General features: G+C 40.1%; 1 protein-coding gene across 8 annotated transcripts in view; it reads right to left on the bottom strand.

Moving 5' to 3' along the window:
* CASK (calcium/calmodulin dependent serine protein kinase) overlaps positions 1 to 12,593 on the bottom strand; it is a 450,595-nt gene that overhangs the window by 101,550 nt on the left and 336,452 nt on the right. The window lies entirely within an intron of this gene.

Consider the following 12,593-nt stretch of genomic DNA (forward strand, 5'->3'; position numbering starts at 1 on the left):
CAATTTCCCTGACTTTTCTATCTAGTTATTTGGTTTTGGGACTAGACACACAGGGAGACAGTAAAGTAAACAAGTGCTACAAATGGAAGTCCAAGCTACTTAATTTATTTGCACATATCTGCCCATTTGTCAAACTGAAGCTTTATATTAGTTAGCGGACATCATGGCTGTTTTTATTACATGTTACGTTTGTGTTTAAGTCTTTTTATTACATTGAAGTGCGACTAAAAAGCCACTTTTCTGTAAAAGTACAACCGAAAAGTACAAAATGAGTGTCCTTGAATTTATAGGGATGAGGTTGTGTCTATGTCATTCCTGACGGCCCTGAGAATTATTCCACATTTGCGGTTCCCACTGTCAAATAGGGAGAGCATAATTAAATCTATTCTGCTCAGGTGGAAAATAGGTACACTTGTGTGCCTATTCAGCATATGGCAGAGTATGTTCCCAATCCACCCAATATACCAGTGCAAGCCCATATACATCATTTTTGCTTGGATATACATGCTACTGCACCCCCCCTCTAAAAAAAAAAATATAGTGTCACAATGTCACATGCATTGTGGGCATGCACTTACACATATCAAGTGATTAGTGACTTCATCATCATCACCCAACTGCATCAATCGAATGTTTCCAGCAATACTCTCAATGTTATTGCTATACAGTCAGCCTCCTTACTTACTGGTTTGTATAGAAATATTAGGCCACCTTTTGAAGGCAGATGGTTTGCAGTATAGCAGTTTTCAATTCAGTAAGACTATGACCAGGGGCATAACCAGACATTTGTGGGTCCCATAGCAAGTGTCCATGGGTTAAAAAAAAAAAAAAAAAAAAAAAGCAAAAACTACATTTACACATAAGGCTTTGATAGCAGCAGTGCCCATACCACCTTTCTCAGGGCTCTTAGCAGCTGCGCCCCCTACTATTACTGTAATTACACCTTTATTTTTGCAGATGCAAGTACAAGTAATAGGCTGCAGTCTGTAACGGGTATTTTATATATGGATTCTGGTCTCCAGTCACTTCCTACTGTCAAATGGCACCTTCCCTCTTATTAAGGTAATGACAATTTCCTGCTTAGTTCTCTTCCATTTCTTTCTCATTAATGAATTAAATCTCAGAAAATAGCCACAAATCCTGTGTGACATCTGTTTGATGTCAGTTAACTGTGAACACTGAGTAACATCAATTCCTATACAGCCTTCACCAGATGGATACAGAAAATGATTAGTTGCTGTCTGGATACTGAATCCATGATGCATGCAACAGCAAGAACACAATGTGTATGGAATTATACAGAAATCAATAGGTCTCTGTGAATCTGCACCTTATATTGATGTGTGGCCACATACATCTATCCTTCGTGCGCTACAAGTCATGTTACACAACGCATGAGCACTGTGACTTGGCAGCGCCGAGCGTATTTTGGTATGACTTTTTACCTTCAAACTAGTCTTATTCGTACAGGTGCGAATGTGTCTGCAAGCGAAATGCTACATTTTAGTATCAGTGGCTGTGCAGACGTAGGAATCCCTGCAGCCAGCATCCCATCGTAAGGAGACCGGGGCAAGTTAAGTATCAGCCGCGGGGAAGGGGGGGGCGGGTTACGTTTAGGCACTGCAAGGGGACTTAGGATTAGGCTGCAGGAGGGGGGAGGTTAGGCTCCAGACAGAGGGGGGTTAGGTTTAGGCACCACCAGGGGTAGGTTAGGGCTAGGCACTAAGGGGGTAGGATTAGGTTTAGGCACTTACCGGGAGAGTTAGGGTGCGGAGTAGGGAGAGTTCGTATGAGGATACCAAAAAAATTAGGGAGTAAACAGGACAGGGGACCAGTACTCACCGTTCCCCTATCGAGATTCGAACCATCGGGATGCCAGCTGTCAGTGTATTGACAGCCAGCATCCTCTCTGTCGGTATTTCATACAGATTCCCACAGAACATAGGCATGCAGCATATTTTAATCAGCAGAATCTGCTTGTGTGTCCTATTCACATCACTGTGCAAATAAAATGTATAGGAGGTAAAAATATCACCAAAAGACGCCCAGTGCTACCGAATCATGCCACGGCATAGCATGACTAGATGGGCTGTATAATGCACAAGGGGGCTAGATGTATGTGGACACATCTGTATGTTATATTTTAGGACACTTCTCAGAGCCATTGGACAATCAATAACGTTATTCACAAGGAGTTTGAAAGGAGAACAATGAGAATTTTCCTCCAACATAAGATGGGCTTCTCCTTTTAAGTATGCTGATCATCCCAAGGTTATTGAAAGCTATAAAAAGATTTAAAAAAAATGGCTATACCATATGTTGTACTGTCTTAGAATCACTTGCCAATACTTAATTTATTTGGCAATATGTTCAGAAGGACTGACAATATTATAGAGCAGCCAAAGTAGTGGTAAACAAAACGTTTGTCTTCTCATAACCTGCAAAGAGGAAATAGGTTTGCCATATTCATTGCCCTCTGCTAGAAACAATTCAGCTAATAATATTTGAGGTTACAGTAACTTTACTTTTCCTGAAACCAACTTCATTGCTGTGCCATCCTTTGCAACCTATAATATGCTATTTAATCAGTCCTTACATTGAAATAAATAGATTGTCAGAAGACTAGCAGAGGGCATTGCTGAGAGGGATCGGCAAACTTCTTACTATGACTGACATATATGGTCTACCAGAAATTCTGTAGATTTGACCAAATACTGTATGTACAATGTCAAACTGAAGACCATAGTTTACGGCTTCCTTGAATAAGAGTAAGCCGGTCTAGAGATGGCTTCTTTGAGAGAAGTTTCCAAATTTCTAATATTACTTAACAGAAATAGGCACATATTTATAAATTTTAGGGATTGACATTAACATCTTTGGGGCCATTTATCAAGAACATCTTGCCTGGTAAAGCATATTATGCTGTCCCATCAAAGAGTTTCACTAATGTTTGTGATAGCCATCACTATACTTCCAGGGCTTTACAAATTGCACGCTGGGCAGTGCATGTGTAAGTATAGGCTGTCTGAGTAGGAACTTAAATATCGCACTCTGATGAAAAAGATGCAGAAATTTAGCCCATAGGATACAAGGTGCCAGCTGAGCTTTTCAGGGCTTTGTAAATATTTTTACACTTCTCATAGAAAGCTGTTAGGACTGTGTTTGTGGTGGAAGTCTGATGATAAATGGCCTACTACTAAATAATGTGTCGCATCTCAGAAAACCAGTTTTCAGAGCATTGGCCCCAAATACTTTTAAAATAGACCCCTAGGTCTTTTATAATACACATAGTAATTTATATTCTAAATGTCACTTTGTTCTCAAGATGATAAAGAATCACAGCAGAAAGCTGTATGATTACTAACACAACAACAGTTATTTACGATTAGTACTAGATAGAACTCTGGGCCTGATTCAGAGCCACTCGCTAGATGCGATCGCTCGCACGATATGTATGCAAATTGCGTAGGCAGTGCTATCGCACAGCCATGCATTAGCACGCTCAGTATTTCTTAGAGAGCGATCACAGTTTATGCAGACACCCACCAGCCTGTTTTAAGACGCCCACTTGTGCACATCATGTCTAGGAAGTGTATGCAACCATCAGTACATCGGGTAACATCGGATGCTATTGCAGCGCCTGAGGTTGCCCATACCCTTCCGCAAGCACTTCAGTGTAAAAACAAGCCAGGTGACGTGTACTATGATGCTGTCTTTTAATTATGCACACCTATTAAACGCCGTTGAGATGCTCAGACACGCCTGTGTTTGCACCTCCACGCCCTGTTTTTAATGCCCAGCCGATTACCACCTTCAAACGGCTTCCCCTGGCACTCACTCTGCTGGGCTGTCTATGCGCAGTGAGCGAATGCATTGTGAACTCTCACTAAGTTATGCGCACGTGCACTGCGATGCATGCGCACAATACATACACGCTGCATACAATCGGCAGCAGCGAGAGTATGCATCTTAAGGAGCGGGTCTGAATGAGCTCCTAGGATCTTATATTTAAAAAGTACATAGGGCATAGGATGTAGAACAGTGGTCTACAACATTAAATGAGGTGTGAGCTACTAAAATTGTAAAAAAAAAAAAAGCTAATAACCGAACAATTGAAGGTCATTTAATGAAAAAAAAAAAAGTTTCATAGAAAATAAAAATGCATTTTATTATTACAGTGATATTGTTGTAGTTTGTAAATACAATTTGACACACAGGCGCATTTCACTGTTAATTACCGGCTTCAAGGAGGTACGTGCAGTAGAGGAGCAAAAGATATAGGCAGGGTTGCTGTGTGATTTTCCCAGCAGGGCTGGGCGAGAGTCACTCGCTCCGCCGTAGACGCCGTGGGTGGAATCACGGGGATGCAAGTCAGGTGATTGCTGTAGAGGCTGCGGTAATCACATGACGTACTTCCCTGCGGCTCCACCAATGGGGTCGATGCCACGGGGAAGCACATGTCTGAGGTCACTTCCTCCTAGTTGACCTGGCAGTACTGCAGCTAGGTGAGCTACCAAAATTAAGACCACGAGCTACCGGTAGCTTGTGAGCTACAGGTTGGAGACGACTGGTGTAGAACAATAGGGATGACAGGCTGTCACTTGTTTTATCAGTTTTGTAACTTATGCATGTTGTCAAGAATAAAATATTTATTTCAAATACTGGTAGACTAAATATTTTGTGTGTTGGATGTGGTGAAGGTTGGGTGATAGAGCAGTGTAGGTCTGGACAGGGAATGCATTACATGATGTCTAGAATCCGAAGCTTGGCTTTAATATAGATTTTTCAATTTACCTCAGGAACCAGTGGACGCTAAATGTTTCTTCACTTATATTTTATTTATATGGGCTTCTGTGAAAATGTGGTCATCAGAATACCATATGTATGTACTTGGACAGCCTGTATAATTTGAACTACAGTATGCTTATCACCAAACTTAAGCAGACAACATACATTTATAGCAAGCTTAATAAACCCATTTACTGAATAATGTCAACATTTTCTACAAATATATTGTGGCCAAGCTGAATGATTGGAGGACATGGGCACAGGCAGTGGGGTCAGTAGATAAATTTGCCCACCATGAAAGATAAAATTCCAACATAAATGTTCGCCAAAAAACAAAAAACAAAAAAAAAAAACCCACCACCTGGTTGCCAAGCTTAGTATCCATATGTAATACAACAGAAGAATATTAGACTCTTCCACACAAAAGAGTTAGATCTGGCAGAGTAAGTTGAGCTTATTAGAGTATAGTGTGGAGCCTGTAATGTTTCTATTCCCCTGAATAGGCACAGGGTTTTCACAATGATGCAGATGTTTCAGAATGTCCACTGGAGAACAGTTGGCCTGTGTTAAACGCTTCAGTTTTTGAGACAGGTGGACAGTCAAATATTAAATCATAGCAGATACCCCTTGATTATGGACCAGGACACTTCTCTTATGTAAATCGAGAGGAAAAGGAACATTACAGGTTTTTCTTTATTTTTATTATTTTAAAACCATTCAGAAAAGTTGACACTTTATTTTAAATAAGATTTTAGTCACTTAGAGGGCGATTCAATTGTTTTTAAGGTGCTCTAATTGATGTGCACCCAATGTTGCAATTCAATTGTTATTATCGCACTTGTCAAGCCCAATTAGACGAAGTTGAGCCGTGTAAAATAACAGTTTGGGTGTTCAAAACCAGGACTTATCCCACAGTTGTATTCCTCCCTTAATCTACAGTTTATTAAAAAGACCACTAAAACCATTATGTTATATTAACCACAGACAGTAATTTTACAGCCAAGAATGTAAATATGGGGGAAAGGGGGAGGAACGTGGCTGTATGTGTGAGCAGCAGCAGGTGAGAGCCCGAGATGTCAGGTGACTGTGGCCGGCTGGGCTGTGCAGAGTAAACAGTCTCTCATGGCTGCGCCAGTAACACTGCCTTGCAGTTACCTTTCCCATCACCAGGTGTCTCACCCCCCAGTGCGGTCTCGTCATTAGACAACACAACCTGAACAGCATCACTGGACTATTCCTGCTTTGCATGGCGCTCCTACTCTTCAATCGGAACGCAATGTCGGAGACACGGATGAGTATCTCACTGGTGGCTCCAGAAAGTGCAGAAGGAAGCCGGACCCACTCCTCTTTCACCAAGACCACGCTGTGACTGTGGGAGCAGTGAGACCAGCATTGGAAAAAGGCTAGTAAGTGACCCTCTGGGGAGACTAAAGGCTGGCAGGGTTGGTATAGGGAGGGAGTGTTATCAACTCTCAGCACACACTGAAATGGGGGTTATTTTTTGTTATCAATTACAGTACAGGGGACCTTGCAGTGATATATGAGTGGGAATAACACAGCTCCCAACACAATGCTATGTGGTATTATTATATAGGGGAGAGGGGGCAGTACAGTGATATATAAGCGGGAATAACACAGCTCCCAGCACACAGATATGTGGTATTACAAGAGGAAAGGGGACTGTACAGTTATATGAGGAGGAATAGCACAGCTCCCAGCACACACTGATATGTGGCACTATTATTATATAGAGATAGTCCTATACATTGATAAATGAGGAAAAAAAACATTTCATCTCTCTCTTTCTCTCGTCTCTCTCTCTTCAGTTTCTTGCTCACTCTTCTCCACATGCCCTTAATATACCATCAGCTCCATTTACATATGCCATCAGATACCACCTCCTTCACAGACTCCACCATTTAGGGCTGTTGCAAAAATTTCCAGGACTGATTTTGCATCCCAATCCGCCCCTGCAATACTTGAATCACGACCAATAAAAGGAGAAAATGCATCTAGGATATGGTTATTATAATATCTTCTTTTTAATAAGAGAAATATATGAATCACATTGGTTCTGTGGCTGACCAAAAACAAGTGAAATGCAGAATTGAAGTCAGCCAGCCACAGCCGCTGTAATTCATTTGTCCCTGATTATAGGGATATTATGGCAATCCTAATATAGGAACCTCCCAATTAGTGTCTGCATTGAATTATAACACTCTTTGCCAATGAAGACTCATTACAGTTTTGCATAAAACAAAGACAGAGAAAAAAAAAAAAAGAGTTCAAGATAATTTGAACATTGAACATCAATCTGAACAGGAATCTGCTATGTTTTAATGAAATCAACTTTACGAAAATTGTCACCATTATGTTTTAGGTTTAGTGTTCTATGTGCCTTTAGGAAAAAAAAAAATGCAGACGTAAATTGCCTTTACTGTGAAGCAGTGGATGTGTAACTAACACTAATGCTGGTCATACACCTGCACAATTTTGGGCCAATTACCCTATTGTCGACAAGTCTTACGATGAATCGTGTACTTTTGGAGTAGGATACGATCAGATGCGTGCTCCCGCAGCTCCTAAAACAGATTGTATGATCAGATGTGCAGCCCATATTATCCATCGTATCGTGTGCAGATCGTACCATGTATTTTGTGCATGCGATGCATCGTGCGTCCTTTCAATTACTTTTCCCTGATGAGCGTGAGGCACACAATTGATCGTACAACAGATCATGTGCAATGGAAAACAACAAGTTGTGCCGCTAGGACTGCTAGGGAATCGTATGTGAATCTGATCTTATGCTGGTCGTGCAGGTGTTTGGCCAGCATAAATGTAATTGGATATGAGGAGAGGTTAGTATTTATTTTGCAAGTATTGTATTACTTTACAATATTATATATTAATTTGGTAATATTGCCAAGATGGATTTAAGTAAGGTTAGGTTAATGTGGAAATTTTACATTAATGTACAGCTTACTTTAGGACTCTTATGTTAGTGTATTTATATAAATTGTACTTTTCTAATTGTATTATTATTGTGTCAAGTGGTTTTTTTTTTTTGCTTTGTTCTGATTCAGTCATATGTAACCAAACTACTAGATGGAAACGGGATGCGTTTGGCATCCTGTCAGTCAGGATGCCGACAGTCAAGCTGGGTACACACCTAAGGATTTTCTGTCCAAACAACCAACTAGTTTATTGGTTGGAATGAAAATCTGGTAATGTATGGGAGTAACTGATTATCAGCAATTTGCCTGACATAACCTACATATGTGAAAGGCATAAATGCATATACAGAATTAACACAATAAATGGGTGATGATCAAGTACTACAGATAGGGGAAAAAAAAACGTTTAAGATGTGTGATTTCTAAACTATATACTGGCTTCTGTACTTTGTATTCCTTGTGATCAATAGCACTTTATATAATGGATGAGTACCAAGGGCAATTACAAGTTTTGACCTACGTTGATCTAAGTTACTTCATGGTTTTAATAAACAAAACTAAGAACAAGCGAAAAAGGAGGGGAAGATATGACATAGATGGTATACATTAAAATATATGTTAAGTGGGTATTGATTAAATATGTCAATATGCAGTGCTTTTAAAGGCAAGCCTCAATATCAATGGTACACATTGAGAATGCAAACACATCCTGAAATATAAAACATGAGTAATATGACGTTTCTTCTGTTTAAACATTCATCTCGATATAGTTCAGTATGAGCGATAAACATTAATTATGCTACAGTGAAAATGATATAACTTTTAGTATACATTTTTGTAGATAGGTCTTTCAAGGGGCTACTGACAAAAAGGGGTATATTTATCATCATTTAGGGGTCAATCCAATTCGGTGCGAGTTGCTGTTTTCTCTTCGAATTCGCACAGCGAACACATTTTGCAATTCAATTAGGAACTCGCACTGAACCAGAGTAAATTAGCATTTTTCCGTTGGCATCTCCCTGAGGGTGAGAGATGGAAAGGAAAATCATTATTTTAAGGTTAAAATGTCAGGACTCCGCGCTGAACCCCTTCGACAGCCCACCTAAAGATCACTTAGGTAATTGAAGTTTCCAATTAGCATAATTAGTCCAATAATTACATGTCATTTATGGGGGTTAAAAACAAATGGCCTCAAATTACCCCAAAATTTACTTTTTCGTTAGTTTAGGCACCCAAATTGAATAACCGTATTTTTTTAATTGACATTTTTTTTTACAACTTTTCAAAGAACCCCCAAGTGCCTTTTTTTTTTGCATTTTTGTTTAATTCGTTTGAGATTAAACAAAAAAAAGTTTGCTTTTTAGAATTTTTTTTTTTAGCATTTAAAAAAAAAAAAAAGCACAAATCATCCATTTGAAAACCTTCAGTACTTTCCTAATGCCCACAAACAGCCTTCTATACGGTCCTGCTAACAAAATTATCAATTTTGGTGGGTCCAGGAGAGTCTCCCCACTTTTTCATGCACATCTCTCATATCATGTCATTTCGCAAACTTCCGCTGCGAGTACCAAGAATAGGCATTTTTAATTGGATTAGAGAATCTTTGGGTGCGTGCATTCGTGCAAAGTCGTACAGTTTCATGAAACAATCTCGCTACTCGTACTTAATTGGACTGACCCCAAAGTCTAGGAATATGCATACCACCAGGATTTCAGCTTCAAGTATCACACACACATATACACACAAACACACGCACTATATGGACAAAAGTATATGGACGCCTGACCATTACACCAACAGGGAATGTAATGACATTGTATACATATACTTTAATATGGAGTTGATCCCCCTTTTGCATCTATAACAGCTTCCACTCTTCTTGGAAGGCTTTACACAAGAATTTGCAGTGTTTGTGGGAATTCGTGCCCATTCATTCAGTCAAGCATTTATGAGGTCAGGCACTGATGTTTGACAAGAAGGCCAGTTTCGCAATCTCCGTTCCAGTTCATCCCAAAGGTGCTCGATGGGGTTAAGGTTAGGGCTCTGTTTCAAGTTCTCCCACACTGAACTCATCAACCATGTCTTTATTGTCCTTGCTTTGTGCAATGGGGCACAGTCATGCTGGAATAGAAAAGTGCCTTTCCCAAACTGTTGCCACAAAGTTGGAAGAATAGCATTGTCCAAAATGTCTTGGTATGCTGAAGCATAAATATTGCCCTTCACTGAAGATAAAGGGCATGAAAAACAACCCCATACCATTATTCACAGTTGGCACAATGAAGTCAGTCAGGTAAGGTTCTCCCAGGATTGGCTAAAACCAAACTCGCCCATGTGACTACCAAACAGAGGAGCGTGATTCGCCACTCCACAGAACATGTTTCCACTGCTCCACAGTCCAGTGTGTGTGTGCTTTACACCACTGCACCCGACGCTTGGCATTGTTGATGTGAGGCTTGCAAGCAACAACCCATTTTGTATCACAAATGTTTGCAAATGGAGACTGCATGGCTAAGTTCTTGAATTTATACATCTGTGGCAACAGCTCTGATTGGAACACCTCAATTCAATAATTAACAAGTGTGGTCAAATACTTTTGTCCATATAGTGTATATATATTTAATATACACATACACACAGTATACATACAATATACACACATTGTCATTAAAAAGTAAAATGTCACCAACTTAGACAGTCTGTTTAAACGAACAACAAAAATAGTGAACTCCTACACTTATGAGTTCTAAAAACACTAACTGGCGTCAGGTGCTAGATAAACTGAAGTAAAATCAATGAGAAAAATTTGGAGGTGGTGTTGGTTACAGTTGGCGTGCCCTAAAAAAACCTCTCAAGTTTTCAGTTTGCTATTCACAGGAAGCAATGCCCGATGTGAAGGATGCCTCAAACAAATGAGATCTCAGAGGACTAAAGCTGGCCATACACTAGACTAAGTTTCATCCAACTAGTTGGTTGGAATGAAAATCTGGTAATTTATGGGAGGAAATTACAATCACAAGTTGTTTAAATTTGAGAATACATTACCAGATTTTCATTCCAACCAACTAGTTGGATGAAAGTTGGTCTAGTGTATGGCCAGCTATAAGATTAAAAAAAATATTGCTGCACATCTGAAGTTCACTAGATAGTATCTGTATGTTCCACAGCGCTACTGACAAAATGTTCTGTGAACAGAGGAAACAAAAAGTAGAGTTATTTGCAAAAAACACAACACTATGGGCCTATTCAGAGCTGTACGGTATTGCCACTGCAGCTGCGATCCTATATGCGACGCCAGGATGTGTATTGAGATGCCCACTGCTGTCTTTGCAAATCCAAGCATCTGTGTACAATGACGCAGCATCGGTCGCAGTTCATTCGATGTAAGCGATCCTGTGAGAGTCTATGGTCACCCAGATGGCCACAAGAACAGAGACGCCAGAGCCATGTTTACTGCCTACGGGATTGCAGTAGCAGGATGCGACACGTCTGTGCTTTTAGCAGACACTCCCCGTTACTATCCCCAAACACTCCCCGACTGTCAATCACACCGTGAATAAATATTCGCTGCAAACGACTTTGGTAATGTACATTGCGCATGCACAGTGCGACTCATGGGCAGATGGGCGATAATCATTCGTCTGTGAAAACATCGGAATGGCGTACAACTCTGAATCTGGCCCTATGTCGAGAAAAAAAAAGCACAGCACACCAGCATCTAGACTTCATCCCAACTGTAAAGTATGATAGAGGGAGCACAAGGTTTTGGGGATGGTTTGCTGACTCTGGGCCAGGACCGCCTGCTCTCACTGACAGAAAAATAAAATGTAAAAGTTTATTAAGACATTTTGCAGGAGAATATAAGGCTAGCTGTCCACCAATTGTAGCTCAATAGAAATTGGATAATGCAACTGGACAGAGATACAAAATATAAGGGCATATCCATTTAGCCCCGAACAGTGTTCGGGCGCTAATTGATCCTCGATATCGGCGAAAAACGGGGATTTTTCGCTGAAAAATCCCCAAATTTCGTAGATATTTTATACATGCCTATCCTATTAATTCGGGCGAATTAATAGGATAGTTCGCCCGTTAACACATAGGAGCCACGATAAGCTTACGTCCCTATGTGTTCTTTTTTGGTGAAAAAACGGCACTTAACATGGATTATTTTTTAGGACACATCAGGTCCCGAAAAACCCCCTGATAAGTGCAGTTGTCAGGCCGACTTTGGGGCTAACTGGATAGCCCCGGGCGAGCTAATTAGCCGCGGCTAATTGGATAAGCCCCATAGAAGTAAATCAACACCAAATGGCTTCGACAGAAGAAAATTCGCCATCTGGAGTGGCCCATTCAGAGTCCAGGTCCAAAATTTCTCCTGACTGTTTTGAAAGTCTGGAGGAAGAGGGTCAACCAAGTGTTTAAATACTTTTTCCATTTTAGTACTACGAATGTTTACGCAGTGCATTCAATAAGAAAGAATCAAAATAGTTATTTTCCATGGAACACCCCAAAAATTCAAATGCGTAAGAAAGTATTAGTAGTTCTATTTTATAGGCAAACTTGCATTTTCAGGTTATGGATCATTAGAAGCACACTGACAATCCTTTAAAATGCCCTGCAATGTTAGACACTAGAACCACGATTGCTTTTTGGCCCTTGTTGCAATTACATTGCAAGGGAAAAAAAAAAAAAAACAACTAATCAATATTCATTAACCAGTAATTACTACCTTAACTCAGACATTACCTTTTCATGAAAAACCGCTGTTTAGTATAATTTGTTTCCTTCATCATTTGTCATTAGTGAAGGGTGTTTCTGGTTAATAACCATTTAGTTGACATTATGTTAAGT

This window comes from Taudactylus pleione, unplaced genomic scaffold (genome assembly GCF_031769625.1).
Source record: "Taudactylus pleione unplaced genomic scaffold, aTauple2 ptg000026l, whole genome shotgun sequence".
NCBI classification, from domain to species: Eukaryota; Metazoa; Chordata; class Amphibia; order Anura; family Myobatrachidae; genus Taudactylus; species Taudactylus pleione.